The 20,574-nt window shown below is 46.3% G+C and overlaps 1 protein-coding gene across 5 annotated transcripts in view; it reads right to left on the bottom strand.

Moving 5' to 3' along the window:
- LOC121577969 (phospholipid transfer protein) overlaps positions 1–20,574 on the bottom strand; it is a 59,675-nt gene that overhangs the window by 36,334 nt on the left and 2,767 nt on the right. The window contains exon 1 of one of the 5 annotated variants that reach the window (XM_045223662.1): positions 12,384–12,544. The exons of 1 other annotated variant lie outside the window; for it this stretch is intronic. The gene's annotated coding sequence lies outside the window, so the exon portion shown is untranslated. Of the gene's footprint in view, positions 1–3,419; positions 3,635–12,077; positions 12,252–12,383; positions 12,545–20,574 lie in introns of those variants that run through there. 3 more of the 5 variants (XM_041891985.2, XM_041891988.2, XM_041891986.2) reach the window with 3 other exon arrangements.

The raw sequence follows: 20,574 nt of genomic DNA, 5'->3' as shown, positions 1-20,574 counted from the left end.
GGGCATTAATCAGAGAGGCAACAAAGAGACCAAAGATAACCCTGAAGGAGCTGTAAAGCTCCACAGCGGAGATTGGAGTATCTGTTCATAGGACCACTTTAAGCCGTACACTCCACAGAGCTGGGCTATTTTTTATTTATTTATATAAAAACATTTATTTATTTTTTTACCTTTATTTAACTAGGCAAGTCAGTTAAGACCAAATCCGGACGACGCTGGGCCAATTGTGCGCCGCCCTATGGGACTCCCAATCACGGCCGGTTGTGATACAGCCTGGAATCGAACCAGGGGGTCTGTAGTGACGCCTCAAGCACTGAGATGCAGTGCCTTAGACCGCTGCGCTACTCGGGAGCCCGCTTTACGGAAGAGTGGCCAGAAAAAAGCCATTGCTTAAATAAAAAAATAAGCAAACATGTTTGGTGTTCGCCATAAGGCATGTGGGAGACTCCCCAAACATATGGAAGAAGGTACTCTGGTCAGATGAGACTAAAATGGAGCTTTTTGGCCATCAAGGAAAACACTATGTCTGGCGCAAACCCAACACCTCTCAACACCCCGAGAACACCATCCCCACACTGAAGCATGGTGATGGCAGCATCATGCTGTGGGGATGTTTTTCATCGGCAGGGACTGGGAAACTGGTCAGAATTGAAGGAATGATGGATGGCGCTAAATACAGGGAAATTCTTGAGGGAAACCTGTTTCAGTCTTCCAGAGATTTGAGACTGGGACGTAGGTTCACCTTCCAGCAGGACAATGACCCTAAGCATACTGCTAAAGCAACAATTCGAGTGGTTTAAGGGAAAACATTTAAATGTCTTGGAATGGCCTAGTCAAAACCTCAATCAAATTGAGAATCTGTGGTATGACTTAAAGTTTGCTGTACACCAGTGGAACCCATCCAACTTGAAGGAGCTGGAGCAGTTTTGCCTTGAAGAATGGGCAGAAATCCCAGTGGCTAGATGTGCCAAGCTTATAGAGACATACCCCAAGAGAATTGCTGCAGAAGGTGGCTCTACAAAGTATTATGCAGCCCATAAAAATGCTTCATAGAGTTCAAGTAACAGACACATCTCAACATCAACTGTTCAGAGGAGACTGCGTGAATCAGGCCTTCATGGTCGAATTTCTGCAAAGAAACCACTACTAAAGGACACCAATAAGAAGAAGAGACTTGCTTGGGCCAAGAAACATGAGCAATGGACATTATACCAGTGGAAATCTGTCCTTTGGTCTGATGAGTCCAAATTTGAGATTTTTGGTTCCAACCGCTGTGTCTTTGTGAAACGCAGAGTAGGTGAACGGATGATCTCCGCATGTGTGGTTCCCACCATGAAGTATGGAGGAGGAGGTGTGATGGTGTGGTGGTGCTTTGCTGGTGACACTGTCTGTGATTTATTTAGAATTCAAGGCACACTTAACCAGCATGGCTACCACAGCATTCTGCAGCGATACGCCATCCCATCTGGTTTGCACTTAGTGGGACTATCATTTGTTTTTCAACAGGACAATGACCCAAAACACACCTCCAGGCTGTGCAAGGGCTATTTGACCAAGAAGGAGAGTGATGGAGTGCTGCATTAGATGACCTGGCCTCCACAATCACCCGACCTCAACCCAATTGAGATGGTTTGGGATGAGTTGGATCGCAGAGTGAAGGAAAAGCAGTCAACAAGTGCTCAGCATATGTGTTGGAAAAGCATTCCAGGTTAAGCTGGTTGAGAGAATGCCAAGAGTGTGCAAAGCTGTCATCAAGGCAAAGGGTGGCTATTTGAAGAATCTCAAATATAAAATAAATTTATATTTTGATTTGTTTTAACACCTTTTTGTTTACTACATGATTCCATATGTGTTATTTCATAGTTTTGATATCTTCACTATTATTCTACAATGTAGAAAATAGTAAAAATAAAGAAAAGCCCTTGAAAGAGTAGGTGTGTCCAAACCTTTGACTGGTACTGTATGTGATGGAACATTGAATTTGGCCTTGGCGCTATTAGCCCATAGAAACGCACTGAATAACAGATTCATACATGGAAAAACATTTAGTCAAAAATCTAAAAGGGAGTTTGTTTTGAAGTGTCTGTCCTATATCTGAGAGACATAAGAAAGTTCAGGAAATTATGTTTAAAAATGTTTTACACATATTTCACTTTTTTTTTTTGCCACTAAACTACATCTATATGCTTCCATTCCTTTTTTAAACTGGTACCGGGCTGCCTTCAGACGAGTCCTGTGAGGCTTGTGGGTGTCCTAGAGCAACACAACCAAGCCCAAACTGTACGGATGCTACAGACAGAAGTTGGCAGATCGGCGGTACCGACTTCAGGCAAGTCTTGTGATGCTTGTGGGACGTTTTCGTGAGAAGACCGATTTTTGGGATGTCTCATCATCTGACAAACACCGCTGTAGCTCTGCCACCTTTTACCCATGCAACAAATATCTGTAGCTTAAACAGACAGATTTTTATGAGGATTTTTTAAAATTCAAATTAGATTCCCGCGGGGGAGCGGACATCGACTCTAGGGTTAAGATGATCTTAGTGCTAAGATGCTTTTAGGAAACCCAGGCCAGTTCTGTACTACTCAAGTCCAGAACTCAGACTCAAGTCTGACTTGAGTCACGATTTTCAAGACTCGGACCTAAAGAGCCCAAACAGAGTATGTATTGCCTTACTTGTAAAACGACTCAATACTAGACATCCCATAGGTCACTCTCGGTCATAAAAGGAGCGATTTATTGTTTGTTACTAGGTTTCTAGGGTCGCATCAATCTCCTTCGAAACTAGGGAGATAACATAATTCATTCAGTTCCTATTAACCTTATTGACACTTTATTCCATGAGACTGAATTACACAATATTACTCAGAAGTCATCCAGGTCATCAACGTATATATAATCTAATAAATGGGTATTCATTTCAAACAACATTTCATATTAAAGTCAAAGGTAATGAATGCCTTTTAGAGAAACTATTTGCACTGCCTATCTCAGTGTTCGTCTTTCACCATTGTCCTGCAACAGTGAAAATGCACAGAATCCAAAACAAAATGGACAGACATGATTATTAGTCGCTTACAAACATGTACATTGTCCCCCCTTAAATTCTACAAAGATAGGCAGTTAAGATGTACTAGGACAATGTACACACTATCGAACTGCTCTGCGTGATAAAGTCCTCTCAAACAATAACACTCATTGTGTTCCTTGTATTTACAATAACAGATCTTATTTTAAGCTAATCTGTACATTCATATCATCAACCTTGCTAACAGATGTTTTATAGTAAGTCAGATGTCAATGTAGTTATTCCTTCTTGTACGTCACTCATGCTCTTAGCCATCTTACTCGCCATCACAAGCAAGAATTCAAAGATGCGTTTCTCCTCCCTGACAAAATCCTGCACCAAAATCTCTTACCTCAACAATTGAGGGTCTGTGGAAGCCAAGTAAAAGAGAAAAACAAAGAAAACCCCTAAATGTTTTGTCTTCTTAACGGTATCTCCACAGTGTGCAAGTCAAATACTGCAGTCTGATTCCCTGTCCTGCTGTAGCATGTATGGTTGCTAAGTAAGTGAGTCAGAAAGAGCGAAAGAGAGTGTGTGTGTGTGTGTGTTTGTGTGGAGCTGCACAGCTCTTTGTCCTGTTAAACCGCAGGGGCAGCGGTGAGTTCTAGGAACCCCCCACAGTGAGGAACTAAAAGGCTTGAAGGAGAGCAGGATGCTCCTTGACCCATAAGATTTTAGGAGGGACTGCTGGACAACCCACCCCCGCTGCCAACCCCATTTCATTTAAGCTCTCTACAGTCTAACCTCATACAAATGCTCAAAACAGCATGTGTGTGGAGTGCGGGAACCGGTTAACTCAACAATCGAAGTGGACAAAAACTAAACAAACACTTCATCTCCCTAAAGACCTTTCCCCTTGAAAGGACAATTTACAATTTCCTCACCCTTTCTCAGAATCTGTACAGGGGTCAAAGATTGCGGGTTCCCAGAAGGAACTGCTTGTGTGGGGGAGAAACTCTGTGTAAACTCCTGTCTGTATTCTGTCTCTAAATGTTGTATATCACTAGCAGCATCATATCACTAAGTATGTGTAAATGTAGTTGGCATTAAAGGTGATTCTGATCGTAAACAGTGTCTTCTTCACAATAACAGTGACCACCCATATCATAAAACCACCAAGTGTTTAAAAGCATTAATCATTGAGTCATTTATGAATGGTTAAATGCTGGTGGCCAAAGCTTGAGAATTATTAATGGTGATGGCAAGATGGTCCATGTTCCAGAGTCAGTTTGACACAGGCTATTTTCCCAACATCTGATTCCTGTTATTGTGTTGAAACCATGTTATCTATTGTATATCCTCCTCCCACCCCCAGTTATCTGCCTCCAATAAACTATGTTGGCTGACAGGAAACAAGTGTTTCGCAATGGAGGAGAGTGCTGGTACTCCAGTTCATACACACAAGTGTACGGTCGTATCCAGGCCAATGACCAATAGAGAACTCTGAGTGAAGAGATCTGGGAATAGGGCACGTGTGTGTGTGTGTGTGTGTGTGTGTGTGTGTGTGCGTGTGTGTGTGTGTGTGCGTGTGTGTGTGTGTGTGCGTGTGTGTGCCAGACCCTAACCCAAACAACAACCCACATCGTGCTTCATGAGAGGTTCTGTATTCATGCCCTTTTGTGTTTAGTTAAAGTTAACCATACTCATGTAGTTACAGGTAATCAGCACACATAGGCAAGAGCAGCCCCCCAAGAAAGAGCAGCCCCCCAAGAAAGAGCAGCCCCCCAAAGAAAGAACAGCCCCCAAAAAAAGAGCAGCCCCCCAAAAAAAGAGCAGCCCCCCAAGAAAGAGCAGCCCCCCAAAGAAAGAGCAGCCCAAAAAACGAAGCTAAACAACAAACTTGCTAGATACCGTCAACTAACTAGCAAAGCAAACTAGTGATGTTATACAGTGTGTTGAGGTGTTGCATCAAGTTTCGTCACTTGAATAAGATATTCTGCAGAGCATGTCAGAGTTGACTGATTCAGCACCTGCTGCACCACTATATAAGGATGTGTATGCATGGCCGGCCCCAGGCATAGGCAACATAAGCGGTTGCTTAGTGCCCCCGGCCGCTAGGCCCCCCCCCCAAAAAAAATTAAACATATATTTTAATGAACTCATTCAGGGTCTCAATTTACTGTTGAGTGTTAGAATAGTAGAATACACAAGGTGCAATTTCAAAATTTGGTTGTGCATCAGCAGTTTTTCTCTTGTTATGTCAGTCACTGACAGTCACTCAATCAGTTAACAATTTTTAGATTGGTAAGTTAGTCTAGCCAGCTATCTAAACTTTGTAGTAATCATGGCCGAACACCGATCGGGCACACCGATCGGGAACACTGATCTCTAGGGGCCCCCCTTTGATTTTGTTAGTCACTCTCATTCAGATATCATTAACATAGCATAAGTATTGGCAAAATGTGTAGCATTGCAGGAAATTAGCTTTAAAACGGCAAACATTTCTCTCTCCACCCCATGGCTAAATGAGTAGAATTGCCTGGAATATGTTATCAAATTACTAAACTTCTCTACTCCCCATGGCAAAATGTCAAGAATTGCAGGAAATGTTTAAACTAAAATTATTGTAACGATCCCGGCAGTCTGAGTCGGGTCCTGTCTGGTGACTAGTTTTCTGTTCGTGATCTCCAGTTTCCCGAGGGTTCGGGAACGCTCCGGGGAGCTCTCTTGATTTCCGCACCTGCATCCCATCAGCAATCTGCACACCTGGTCCTGATCATCACCCTTCTTAGGCTCTGGCCTAACATCCATTCCCTGCCGGATCGTTAGCCATGAACAGTAGGTTTACCAGAGTATCAGTCTTAGAGCCTAGCGTTAGTTTTGTTGTTTTTGCACCTTGTTGGTTTGTTGCTTACTTACCCCCGTTTTGTTCCATCTGCAGTCACCCGTCCGGAACCTTCATCCAACCTCTGCCTGGTGGTCGGCGGCTGCCGACCCAGGATGGGATCAACCACTGCACCCACAACAACTAATCAACGCCGCCCGCTCTGTTCCCTGGATTATTCAGCATCACTCTTGAACTTGTAAATAAACACTCACCTTCGTTTCAACTTACCTTGTCCTGGTCTGCTTCTGGGTTCTGGCTTAGCAACTCGTGACAGAACGATCCGGCCAGTAATGAACCCAGCGGACCTGGACTCTGTTCGCCATGCCATTACCCATCAGGAGAAGATGTTGGGCCATCATAGCACGGTACTACAGGAGATCGCGTTGTCAGTTCGGAACCTTTCTACCGGGTCTGACGGAGGTCCAGAACCAACGCAAGTTTCCGGTGGAGGATCCACTACCGGTTTCACCCATCTCGCCTGCCGCTTCTGGAGCTGTGTCCTTCCGTGAGCCCAAGGTTCCGACGCCGGATAAATATGAGGGGAGCTGGGAAGATGCCGTTCCTTCCTTATGCAGTGTGGATTAGTGTTCGATCTACAGCCCTACTCTTATGCCACAGACAAGGCTAGGATAGCCTTTGTGATTGCGTTGCTGCGTGGTCGAGCGCTGGAGTGGGCTTCAGCCGTTTGGGAACGACAAGACCCCTGCATGGCTTCATACCAGGGGTTCACGGCCGAGATGAGGAAGCTCTTCGACCATTCCGTCCGAGGGAGGGACGCAGCTAGGCGCCTGTTTTCGCTTCACCAAGGAACTCGTAGCGTGGCCGACTTCGTGATCGAGTTCAAGACGTTGGCTGTGGAGAGTGGGTGGAACGAGGAGTCTCTGCAAGCGGCCTTTTACCAGGGTCTGTCGGAGCAGCTCAAGGATGAGTTGATCTCCTATCCGGAGCCTAGTGACCTGGACAGCTTGGTAGCCTTGTCTATTCGGGTGGATAATCGAGTCCGAGAGCGAAGGAGGGAGAAGCAATGGGGTCCGTCCAATCGATCAGCTTTTCAGTTCCCAGTCGGGTCGGGTGGTGGACCAGAACACGTCGATCATTCTCCACCACAAAGGATTAGTGGAGAGGTCCTCTCTCCCGATTCTGAACCCATGCAAGTGGGGCGGCACGGGTTAACCAAGGAGGAGCGTCAACATAGACGTAAGACCAACTGCTGCCTCTACTGTGGTAGCTCGGGACATTACATCTCCACTTGTTCCCGGCGGTCGTCAAACTGCCCGGCTCGCTAAAGTTGGGAGGACTTTTAGCGAGCCAGTTTCAACCTCTCAGTACCTCTGTCAGACCCCGTTTCCCGGCTACCCTTGTGAACAGGAATCAGAGCTTAGCGATTAACGCTTTTATCGATTCAGGTGCCGATGGAAGCTTTCTTGATGCCGAGTTGGTGGAACAGCTGGGGCTTTCCAAGGAGCAATTGCCGGAAGCCATTGAAGCGACCACTCTGAACGGCAGTAGTCTGGCACGTATCACGATGAGGACTGAACCGGTTAAGATGCGGTTGTCGGGGAATCATTCTGAGATGATTTCATTCTTCATTCTGCCGTCTTCCCATGTTCCTCTGGTCCTTGGATACCCCTGGCTGAAGGAGCACAATCCCACGTTCGATTGGGTGACGGGCAAGGTAACGAGTTGGAGCCTTGATTGTCATGCTAACTGTCTCAAGACTGCCTGCCCCCATTCGGTTCCCAGTCAGGTGATTGAGGCTAAACCCCCCAGATTTGTCCCTGGTTCCCGAGACATATCACGATTTGGGGAAGTTTTCAGTAAGCAGAAGGCTCTGTCACTCCCCTCCCCACCGACCATATGATTGTGCCATCAACCTGTTCCCTGGAGCTGTCTACCCCAAGGGTAGGTTATACAGTATCTCCCGACCTGAACGTGAGGCTTTGGAGACCTACATCAAGGAGTCCCTAGCTGCTGGTCTCGTTCGTCCCTCGTCATCACCCCTGGGGGCAGGATTCTTCTTTGTGGGTAAGAAGGATGGCTCTCTTCGACCGTGTATTGATTATCGGGGGTTGAATGACATCACGGTCAAGAACAAGTATCCCCTGCCCTTGATGAGTTCTGCCTTCGACTCCTTACAGGGTGCTACGGTGTTCACCAAGCTAGACCTACGCAATGCGTATCACATGGTCCGGATCAGAGAGGGGGACGAGTGGTTGACGGGTTTCAATACACCGATGGGTCACTTCGAGTATCAGGTGATGCCGTTTGGACTGACCAATGCTCCAGCGGTATTCCAGAGTATGGTGAACGACGTCCTGAGAGATATGATCGGTCTCTTTGTGTTTGTTTACCTGGATGACATTCTGATCTTCTCGAAGGAACCTTCCGACCACGTCCAGCATGTCCGGCAGGTTCTGCAGCGATTGTTGGAGAATCGCCTGTTCGTGAAGGCCGAGAAGTGCGAGTTTCACGCCCACACGACATCCTTTCTCGGGTACATCATCTCCAGGGGAGAGATTAGGATGGACCAGGAGAAGGTTAGAGCGGTTCTGGAATGGGCCCAGCCCGGTACGAGATTGCAGCTCCAGAGATTTTTGGGGTTTGCGAATTTCTACCGCAGATTCATCCGGGATTACAGCCGTGTGGCCGCTCCGTTAACTGCCTTGACTTCCAGTATCAGGACCTTCAAGTGGAATCCGGAGGCGGATCGAGCGTTTCTGGATTTGAAGAGGCGATTCACCAACGCACCGATTCTCTCTCAACCGGACACGGCCCGTCAGTTCGTCGTTGAAGTGGACGCGTCTGATGTGGGAGTTGGCGCCATCCTGTCGCAGCGATGCTCCACGGACAGTAAACTCCATCCCTGCGCCTACTACTCTCGTCGCCTTTCGCCTGCGGAGAGGAATTACGATGTGGGTAACCGGGAGCTTCTCGCGGTGAAACTTGCCTTGGAGGAGTGGCGCCACTGGTTGGAGGGGGCGGAGCAACCGTTTATTGTCTGGACTGACCACAAGAATCTTGCTTACGTGCAATCGGCTAAACGTCTCAACTCCCGTCCAGGCCAGGTGGGCGTTGTTTTTCGGACGATTCAAGTTTTCCCTGACGTTCCGACCTGGATCTAAGAACGGCAAGGCGGGACGCCTTGTCCCGGATGTTCTCCAAGACGGAGGAGAGTGGGTCCAAGACCGAGACAATTCTCCCCGGAACTGCGTCGTGGGAGCAGTTATGTGGAAGATTGAGGAGGAGGTGCTGGCGGCCCTTCGGACTCAGCCCGGTCCCGGTAACGGTCCACCCGGTCGGTTGTTTGTGCCTGAGTCGGTTCGTCCTGCTGTCCTCAAATGGTCCCACGCCAGCAAGATGGCTTGTCACCCTGGCGTGGCTCGGACAATGGCGTTTCTTCGCAGACGTTTTTGGTGGCCTGCCATGGCCGAGGATACTCGGGGTTTTGTTGCTGCCTGTCCAGTGTGTGCGCAGAATAAGAGTACCAATCGGCCCAGCTCTGGACTACTTCACCCCCTTCCTATTCCCCGCGACCATGGTCGCATCTGGCCCTGGACTTCGTCACTGGGCTGCCCGCTTCTGAGGGGAACACGGTCGTTCTGACTATCGTGGACAGATTCAGCAAGTTCGCCCACTTTGTGCCAATTGCCAAGCTTCCCTCTGCCTCGGAGACGTCCGAGATCCTGGTTAGGGGAGGTTTTCAGGGTCCACGGTTTGCCCAGTGATATCGTTTCCGACCGTGGCCCTCAGTTTACCTCTGCTGTCTGGAAGTCCTTCTGTTTGGCCATTGGAGCTACAGTCAGTCTCACATCTGGTTTTCACCCCCAATCCAATGGTCAGGCGGAGAGAGCCAACCAGAAGATGGAATCCACGCTACGCTGCCTGGTCTCTTCCAACCCCACCTCCTGGGTCTCTCAGTTGCCTTGGGTTGAGTATGCCCACAATACTCTCCCTACATCTGCCACTGGGATGTCTCCCTTCCAGTGCCTGTATGGCTACCAACCTCCCCTGTTCCCTTCTCAGGAGAAGGAGCTCTCAGTGCCTTCTGTTCAGGCCCATATTCGTCGTTGCCACCGGACCTGGCATCGGGCCAGAAAGGCACTCCTTAGAGTTTCGGACCGGTATCAGCTCCAGGCGAATCGTCGCCGGATCCCCGCTCCCACCTATTCCATCGGAGATAGGGTCTGGTTGGCCACACGGGATCTTCCGTTACGGACTGAGTCTAGGAAGTTGTTACCGAAGTTCATTGGTCCGTTTGTGGTGGAGAAGGTGATCAATCCGGTGGCAGTTCGACTCAAACTCCCGAGGACGCTCAGAGTCCATCCCACCTTTCATGTCTCCTGCCTCAAGCCTGTTTTCCTCAGTCCTCTGTTGCCTCCTCCGCCTCCTCCTCCTCCTCCTCGGATGATCGGAGGTGGTCCTGCCTACACGGTGCGTCGCATCATGGATTCCAGACGGCGGGGCCGGGGTTTCCAGTATCTCGTGGACTGGGAGGGGTATGGTCCTGAAGAGAGGAGTTGGATTCCGCGGCGACAGGTCCTAGATGCTGACCTCATCAGTGACTTCTACCGCCTCCATCCTGGCGCTCCGGGGAGTCCGCCCGGTGGCGTTCGTCGGAGGGGGGGTACTGTAACGATCCCGGCAGTCTGAGTCGGGTCCTGTCTGGTGACTAGTTTTCTGTTCGTGATCTCCAGTTTCCCGAGGGTTCGGGAACGCTCCGGGGAGCTCTCTTGATTTCCGCACCTGCATCCCATCAGCAATCTGCACACCTGGTCCTGATCATCACCCTTCTTAGGCTCTGGCCTAACATCCATTCCCCTGCCGGATCGTTAGCCATGAACAGTAGGTTTACCAGAGTATCAGTCTTAGAGCCTAGCGTTAGTTTTGTTGTTTTTGCACCTTGTTGGTTTGTTGCTTACTTACCCCCGTTTTGTTCCATCTGCAGTCACCCGTCCGGAACCTTCATCCAACCTCTGCCTGGTGGTCGGCGGCTGCCGACCCAGGATGGGATCAACCACTGCACCCCCAACAACTAATCAACGCCGCCCGCTCTGTTCCCTGGATTATTCAGCATCACTCTTGAACTTGTAAATAAACACTCACCTTCGTTTCAACTTACCTTGTCCTGGTCTGCTTCTGGGTTCTGGCTTAGCAACTCGTGACAATTATCTCCGTTGTCAAGAGAGGCCACTAAAATGTTTTGCCAGTGAGGTGGGGGGCAACCAAATCTCGCTTAGGGACCCCAAAAGGCTAGGTCCGGCCCTGTAAGTATGAGTCATAAGGACTCATAGCCTCAGCTCCTATTTCAATGGGGAAAAAAGTGTACCCAAATGCACTTCAGCCCAGCTTGAACAAAAAGGGAATCAGGTGCTGGACTGAGAGACTTGAAAATTCAAAAAACATTCCTTCACCCAGGACACTTCAACAGGTGACTATCCCAAAAGAATATGTAAAAGGAGCTCTCTGTTTCTGCATAGATCTGATTATTTATTGGTGGAAAATAGGCCTATAGCTATTTCAAAGTTATTCATGGCTTATGCTTTGTTACTTTTGTTGAGCAAATATGAGCTGCAATACTGCTGTGTTTGGTTAGGGCCGGGGTATCGTTTAATTATTTTTCAAATGATCAGTCTACTTTCAACATCTTCCATGGACCATCTCAAAGTTAGCATTTTATCATTAGTCAAACACAGCACCTTCAATTCCACTGGTGTGATCAATGGTCCTTATCAATTAAGCTTTAACTTACATAGTCACATAAAATAAATTGAAACACAGAAGAATGTATTGAGATTTTACCAAACATCTGTCATCTCAGTGTTGGAATCAATGCAAGAAGACATACTTAGACATCATTACAGTAACCATAGGATTTAAATACAGACTGCTTAACCACTGTGTACATAAACAGTATTTTCAACATCCACTTAATACTGTTTGAATTGACTGGTAACAACCAGTTTGTAGCCCTTTACTTTTGTGAAGCCTTGCTAGTTCGCTCTGTTGTGTCATCCCAAATCCTAAAACACAAATCCAAACTAGTCTGGAAAAAGTGCAGCATTGTGTTCTGTTCCATCTCATATTACCTAAATGAATCTCAGCAGGATATACGTTTCTAACTTTGATTAAATTCTTTAAAGTCTTTGTTAGTAGACTGTACCTGAAAGTCAAACCCACACTCACCTTTGCTTGTGCCATTGTGGAGTTGACACAGAGAGATTTCAAGTTTTATTAGTCGTATGTACAGGATACACCTTCCAACGAAATGCTTACTTGCAGGTTCCTTCTCGACAATGCAACAATACTAAGAAATAAGAAAAGTCCTTGTCCTCTCAACTCAAATCATCAAATCCTGGGGACATTGAATTCTGAGCCTGCTAGGTCTGTCTACCACCTTTGTGCAGACTTTTCATTATCTAAAATCTATTTTCATACCCCCATCCCCCCTTTCCCCCCAAATGGGCTTACACAATAAACTGCAATACTTACAGTGTGTTATTGGCAATATCTCTGTGGCAAATGAGTTGACTCAGCTCCCAAGGGTTTCACCGGTTCAAATAGTTGTTCCTGTGTTCAGCTTCAGTGACTGGAGGGAGGATGAAGTGACTCTCTTTCTCTAATCCACACAAACTCTCTATCTTTCTTCATCCTTTGTCTATATAGGCAAGTTGGGGAAAAAGGGGAGTGGCTCTCTTTGCATAGGTCACATGACTCGTGGCTATTGTGATGACAGTACCCACTGGACACTGACATCAATTCAACATGTAGCCTTTTCCACGTTGGTTCAATGTAATTTCGTTGAAATGACGGAAACAACTTTGATTCAACCTGTGTGTGCCCAGTGGGTAATTTCTTTAAATAACATTACGATGAGCAATGTCAAAAGCCACTCCAAAATGAGGATTGACAGTAATAGAAACATGTGATACAAGACTTTTCAGACACAGGGCATCTTTTTCAAAACTCCAAACCACTGATTTCAATCATGGTAAACTGCCTAGAACATTCAATACCCAAATGTATGTACAGTAATTGACATTGTATAGGGACAATTTTTTTCGCTTGAGTAGTGAATCACTAACAGACAACATACTGGCCTCATAGGCCTCCTTTAGCTCAATTGGTAGAGTATGGCGCTTGCAACGCCAGGGTTGTGGGTTCGATTCCCACGGGGGGCCAGTATGAAAAATGTACGCACTCACTAACTGTAAGTCGCTCTGGACAAGACCGTCTGCTAAATGACAAAAAATTTAAAAATGTAAAATACTGTACCAATTGCAGAATACACATGAGAAAAATAAGTGTGAATGCAAAATATACAATTATGATTCATGTTCATGACCTGAAACATCTATGAGGGTCCTGTTTAGCAGACAACATTTTTTGCAAGGCTGTCCTTTAATTTGTGTGAGAACCTCTATTATAAATGGGTGTTCTCTTCTTAGAATTCCCTTTTTGCTTTTTCAAAGTATGATGATTCAAAGGTAATTTGAGGTACTCCATGCCACGAGGTTCATTAAATACTAGGTTAGCCTTGGCATTCTTCTGACTGAGGTGAAATGCTAAAAATAGCTTGTACCAACCCTTGGAAAGATTGGGCTAAACCAGTGGTAGGCTATAATTGTAGCCTACTCTTTAAAAAGTGAGAATTTCCCAAAATAGGTTGCTACTGTAGGCCTATATCATATCTCTCTTTTCTTTTTTTAAAATCAGTTTTATTGCCCTGGTGCATTGTTAGGTACGTTTTGTGCTATGTCATGTCGATTTAGGTAACTTTTATGCCATGCCACATGTTCTTTTGTACAGACTCCTGAACTGTGCAGGAATGCACTGAGAAAATTGGGAGCAGCAGGGGCGGGGTTGGTTCACAGCGTTAAGATGGTGCCATTATAGTCTCTGGACCACACAGATCATAGTGGTTCCCTACTCTGTGCCACAATGATGGCTCAGCCCACTTCTTTGATGTATATCTTGACATAAAAGAGCTGTTCAGAGAAGTGGGAGGATATTTAAAAATGAGGTATATGGCGTGAGGCTTCTGCACCAATTGTAGACTACCGCATAAAATGTGATGGGTGAATTTTTGCATTGTAATTTCTGAAAATTGCCATAATACAGTATATCTGCAGTGGTGTAATGATAGTGTTTCAAAGTATTATTTACCCGCCAGTGTTGTGATTGGCTGTGATATTCGCCTATTGATTTCTCCCGCCGGAGCGGCATCTCCTGTCAAAATGGGAATGCTGTTTTGACTTTGTGGCTGTGATATCTAGTGGAAATCGGAGCAAGTGGCCAATGTAGAAATTGCTCTGTAATTTCCTGGTTGCTAAAATTCTACACTGTTCGCTCAATTTCAGTTTATGTGAGAAAACAAGCACTGAATAGTGTATGGAATCATTCTACCATCTAAATCGCTGTGAAATATATTTTTTAAATAACAAAAAGTATAGTTTTTAAAGCTGTTTGAAGATGGTGGACCAAAACCAAAAGTAAAGGGCTCAAATGCGAGTCTCTGCCATGTTATGGGATGTGGGGGAGATTTGTTGTGAATGCAGCCTAGTGCTGTTGCAATTCACCTAGCTTCCACATAGGGGAGAAATTCTAGGTGTAACACCTTTAATGGCCATAGTAGAACAGATCATCCATTCATCACCAGGTGTCAGTGATTACATAATTTATGGTGAACAAGTTAGACATTACTTTTCACCTGACCTGTCTGTTGAATGATGTCACATTGACGTCACCAGATCCGGGCTTTCTGAATGATTTTGTCTCAGCCACGAGTATTTTGCCCTGCTGGAATTGTGTAAAACAAGCTAGGCTACACACTGCAATGAATACTCCAAACATGAGCCCTGGCCTGCCCAGCCTTTTTAGTGCTGACCTAAAACCAGCATTTCTGTGTACGGTGGCACTTTAGGGGGCGGAGTCAAAGTGGTTTTCCAAAGGCATTTTTTATTCGTTCCCCAAAAAAATTATTACGGCGCACGGTCGGCTCAGTGTTGCCAACTTAGCGACTTTGTCGCTATATTTAGCGAGTATTCAGACCCCTCTAGCGACACATTTTCAAAAAAGCGACTAGCGACAAATCTAGAGACTTTTTCTGGTGTTATTGGAGACTCTGACGTGAAAGCACGTATCGATCTTACTCTTCTCAACGAGAAGCGGGTGCTGCCGTGGGGGTGGGGGCCCCACCCCCGTCCCAAAGCACTCACGTGGGGGCCCCACCCCCGTCCCAAAGCACTCACAGGCGGCCCAGTCCTCGCGCATCTTTTTACTCACTTTTTGTCTCTCCCACAACGTTATTCCTCTCTCCTACAGCGTTCATCACATTACATGCACATGTCCAATTATGCAAATTAGGCGATGACGTCATTTAGCGACTTTTAGGACAGCCAATAGCTACTTTCCTTACTGAGGATTTGGCAACACTGGGTCGGCTGTTCATTTTCTGAGGGAGAGAGCGCAAAGAGGAGAAGGTGAACTCTGTTCGATTGCTATTACTATGACACATTTTGTTAGCCCATGTTGATGTTATTCAGAGTTATTGACCTCACAGTAAGCCAGATTTTAGTAACTTACATTTCAACATGTTGATTCAAAAGCTGCACTGACAGATAACGTTAAGCTAACTAACTAACGTGAGTGACTACCCAGTCTAGCTAGCAGTGCTGCTTCATTAGCAACCAGGCACATTTTATGAGCAGGGTTTTGACAGTACATTTATTGATGAGCTATCTGGACACTGAATCCAACTGCTGGAGCTCTGTTCACCATCCGACAAAGTATCACTAACTAACCAATTACTGTCTAATCAAGTACTGTCCAAATATGCTTAAAAAGTACTAATAAAGATAGCTAGCTACTTTTGGTAACGTCAGCTCAATTAGCTAGCTAACGTTAGCGCGTTATGTTATCTGTTGAAAAAACGAAGCTGGATAGTAGCTGTTAACATTTTTTCCAATTTATAGAAGATGGACATACGGAATTGGAGATACAGCTCAGCAAACACAAAGACGGTTGTTGTATTTGCAAGAGTTGGCTGACAATGTCACGAAAACGATGTGGACTCTTCCATGGGGCATAAGTCAGCCTGTTGTGATTCTGGATGGCCAGATTGCTAGAAAGAATGACACTGCCATGTGTGGGAATCATAAGTGGCTTATATTTTCTTCCCCTGACTCATCTGTCTATCTCCTCATTTGAATTACATGCTGTCACTGTCACTAGCCCATTCAAGCTTAACATCCTTGTCATTTATCGCCCTCCAGGTTCCCTTGGAGAGTTCATCAATGAGCTTGACGCCTTGATAAGTTCCTTTCCTGAGGATGGCTCACCCCTCACAGTTCTGGGTGACTTTAACCTCCCTACGTCTGCCTTTGACTCATTTCTCTCTGCCTCCTTCTTTCCACTCCTTTCCTCTTTTGACCTCACCCTCTCACCGTCCCCCCCTACTCACAAGGCAGGAAATACGCTTGACCTCATCTTTACTAGATGCTGTTCTTCTACTAATCTCACTGCAACTCCCCTCGATGTCTCCGACCACTACTTTGTGTCCTTTTCTCTCTCGCTCTCCTCCAACACTACTCACTCTGCCCCTACTCCGATGGTAAAGTGCCATCGCAACCTTCGCTCTCTCTCTCCCGCTACTCTCTCCTCTTCCATCCTATCATCTCTTCCCTCTGCTAAATCCTTCTCCCTCCGATCTCCTGATTCTGCCTCCTCAACCCTCCTCTCCTCCCTTTCTGCATCTTTTGACTCTCTATGTCCCCTATCCTCCCGGCCAGCTCGGTCCTCCCCTCCTGCTCCGTGGCTTGACGACTCATTGCGAGCTCACAGAAGAGGGCTCCGGGCAGCCGAGCGGAAATGGAGGAAAACTAGACTCCCTGCGGTCCGCTGCTAAAGCCACTTTCTACCACTCTAAATTTCAAGCCTCTGCCTCTAACCTAGGAAGCTCTTTGCCACCTTCTCCTCCCTGCTGAATCCCCCTCCTCCTCCCCCTCCCTCATCCCTCTCTGTGGATGACTTCGTCAACCATTTTGAAAAGAAGGTTGATGACATCCGATCCTCATTTATTAAGTCAAATGACACCGCTGGTCCTGCTCACACTGCCCTACCCTATGCTTTGACTTCTTTCTCCCCTCTCTCTCCAGATGAAATCTTGCGACTTGTGACGGCCGGCCGCCCAACAACCTGCCCGCTTGTCCCTATCCCCTCCTCTCTTCTCCAGACCATTTCCGGAGACCTTCTCCCTTACCTCACCTCGCTCATCAATTCATCCTTGACCGCTGGCCATGTCCCTTCCGTCTTCAAGAGGGCGAGAGTTGCACCCCTCCTCAAAAAACCTACACTCGATCCCTCCGATGTCAACAACTACAGACCAGTATCCCTTCTTTCTTTTCTCTCCAAAACTCTTGAGCGTGCCGTCTCTAGCCAACTCTCCTGCTATCTCTCTCAGAATGACCTTGATCCAAACCAGTCAGGTTTCAAGACTGGTCATTCAACTGAGACTGCTCTTCTCTGTGTCACGGAGGCTCTCCGCACTGCTAAAGCTAACTCTCTCTCCTCTGCTCTTATCCTTCTAGACGTATCCGCTGCCTTTGATACGGTGAACCATCAGCTCCTCTTCTCACCCTCTCCGAGTTGGGCATCTCCGGCGCTGCTCACTCTTGGATTGCGTCCTACCTGGCAGGTCGCTCCTACCAGGTGGCATGGCGGGAATCTGTCTCCGCACCACGTGCTCTCACCACTGGTGTCCCCCAGGGCTCAGTTCTAGGCCCTCTCCTATTCTCTCTATACACCAAGTCACTTGGCTCTGTCATATCCTCACATGGTCTCTCCTATCATTGCTACGCAGACGACACACAATTAATTTTCTCCTTTCCCCCTTCTGATAACCAGGTGGCGAATCGCATCTCTGCATGTCTGGCAGACATATCAGTGTGGATGTCGGATCACCACCTCAAGCTGAACCTCGGCAAGACGGAGCTGCTCTTCCTCCGGGGAAGGACTGCCTGCTCCATGATCTCGCCATCACGGTTGACAACTCCATTGTGTCCTCCTCCCAGAGTGCAAAGAACCTTGGCGTGACACTGGACAATACCCTGTTGTTCTCCGCTAACATCAAAGCGGTGACCCGATCCTGCAGGTTCATGCTCTACAACATTCGCAGAGTACGACCCTAACTTACACAGAAAGCGGCACAGGTCCTAATCCAGGCACTTGTCATCTCCCATCTGGATTACTGCAACTCGCTGTTGGCTGGGCTCCCTGCCTGTGCCATTAAACCCCTTCAATTTATCCAGAACGCTGCAGCCCGTCTGGTGTTCAACCTTCCCAAGTTATCTCATGTCACCCCGCTCCTCCGCACACTCCACTGGCTTCCAGTTGAGGCTTGCATCTACTACAAGACCATGGTGCTTGCCTATGGAGCTGTGAGGGGAACGGCACCTCCTTACCTTCAGGCTCTGATCAGACCCTACACCCAAAACGAGGGCACTACGTTCATCCACCTCTGGCCTGCTAGCTCCCCTACCTCTATGGAAGCACAGTTCCCGCTCAGCCCAGTCAAAGCTATTCGCTGCTCTGGCACCCCAATGGTGGAACCCCCACGACGCCAGGACAGCGGAGTCACTGACTACCTTCCGGAGACACTTGAAACCCTACCTCTTTAAGGAATACCTGGAATAGTATAAAGTAATCCTTCTTCCCCCACCCCCCATAAAAAAACAACAACAAGTGGTTGTCCCACTGGCTATCATAAGTTGAATGCACCAATTTGTAAGTTGCTCTGGATAAGAGCGTCTGCTAAATGATGTAAATGTAAATTTCAGCAATTTTCATCATGTTATTGATACCATGTCATGTTTTGACTGATTTCATGTCAATGCAAATATGGCTAAAATTCGCTAACTTTAGCTAGCTAACCAACAACTGTAACGATGTATTTGAAACAAGTGGTAATTGTGCAAATGTATTTGTTTTCACTAAACATTGGAGACAAAATATAGCTTACATGTTAACAATCTAAGCCAACCTCATCTGTTTTGCCCCATGGTTGCACGCATTTCGATTTTGTTGCTAAAGAGACAGAGAGAGAACAAAGGTATTGTGGATAGTGAAGGCTAAAACAGTTGAATGTTAATCAGGTTTACGATTGAGTGAACTGCTAATATCATTAGGAACAAATTATCCCAGGTTTTACCTTTAGCTCAATTCAGGTAAACATTATTTGCCTGATGTAAATATTGTTTGTGAGTGCATGTATTGCTTATGTGTGTGTTTGTCTGTTCAGAATACTCCATATTACTACGGCACTGATACTATTCCGTCTCTGTAATAATATAGGAGATCCAGGAGGAAAGCAGAACATCAGACAGCAAGGAAGAGAGGGGAGCAGACAGGACAGAGCGAGAACATAGAGAGAGGGGAGGCCCACACAAGACAAATATGGCATATTCCTCTCAAGCCAGAGGAAGTAGTTATTGCTAAACATTACCTCTAAAAAAAGAAAGATGCCATTCTGACATGTCCTGTGTGTATAAACTGTTAGACCCTGATATGTTCCCATCACTGAAGGCAATCATACAGGCCGCGCTGACCATCCCAGTTAGCCGCTGTGAGAGATCTTTCAGTGCATTAAGACGTCTACATACCTGGCTTAGGAGCCCAAGGACCCAAGATAGAATGCATCATGACAATTTACAAAGATATACTAACGTGCTTGGGAAAGAGTGAAGTCATAGACCGGTTTGCACCTACAGTTTAATTTTGTTTACTTTCTAATCTTTATGGATGGACTAACATCCTAGTACTGTGTAATATAGCTCGCAAATATTGTGACTATTTAGTTGGAGAAAGGATTGTATGCTGGTATGTACATGTGTGTAAAATTGTGAAGTGTTGTTACTACAGGGGTGTTGGAGGGGTGTATTTGTTTTTGTGTAATTAGTTAGAAATAGTGTCCTGTAGCTAATTGACCTTGGAATCTGTGATTTGTTACCACAAATATGATAAAAATCATGATTTTCAAGCGTGTTTGGTGCCTGCGTTTGTACATATTATCTGCAAAAATTGTGTCCCCCCCCCACTCCACAGTTGTAATACAAACCTACTGCTAATGTGAGTTTATGCAGTTCCAACATAATCCAAAGGATGGCAGCCTAAAATCCCAATCCTGCTATATTGCATGTAACGAGAACATTTTTTCATGCACAACATTAATTTGTGGTTTAGGCTCCCACCGTTTGGATTGTTCTGGAACATCACAGTGCGCGCAGCATGACTAGCTCACATTAGTTAGCAGTAATGGGACCAACATCAACATGAGGCTTTTTTTTTTTATTGCCAATCAAATATTGGACATGGTTTATGAAAACATAGCAACGAAATGATAAATACTTTTCCCAACAATTTTTCTTCATGGAAAATTACGATATAGTTATGCACTTGTACTTTGTACTTGCTAGTAGTTTTTAAAAAAAATATTATTGACACCATATTCCATGGGTTTACTGACCACAAGCCATTGAATTAATAATAAGAAGTGTTAATTATTAGGCGTCAGGAGAGCACAGCGCGGGGGCCTTCATTTCGGTCGCGCAGGGATCAAATCCATGTCTAGTGACGTCTTTGCTATGTCATATGTAACCCTGTAGGCCAACACATTTCAAACAACCCA

This window comes from Coregonus clupeaformis, chromosome 12 (genome assembly GCF_020615455.1).
Source record: "Coregonus clupeaformis isolate EN_2021a chromosome 12, ASM2061545v1, whole genome shotgun sequence".
Classification (NCBI taxonomy): domain Eukaryota; kingdom Metazoa; phylum Chordata; class Actinopteri; order Salmoniformes; family Salmonidae; genus Coregonus; species Coregonus clupeaformis.
This window is presented reverse-complemented; position numbering and strand designations above follow the sequence as displayed.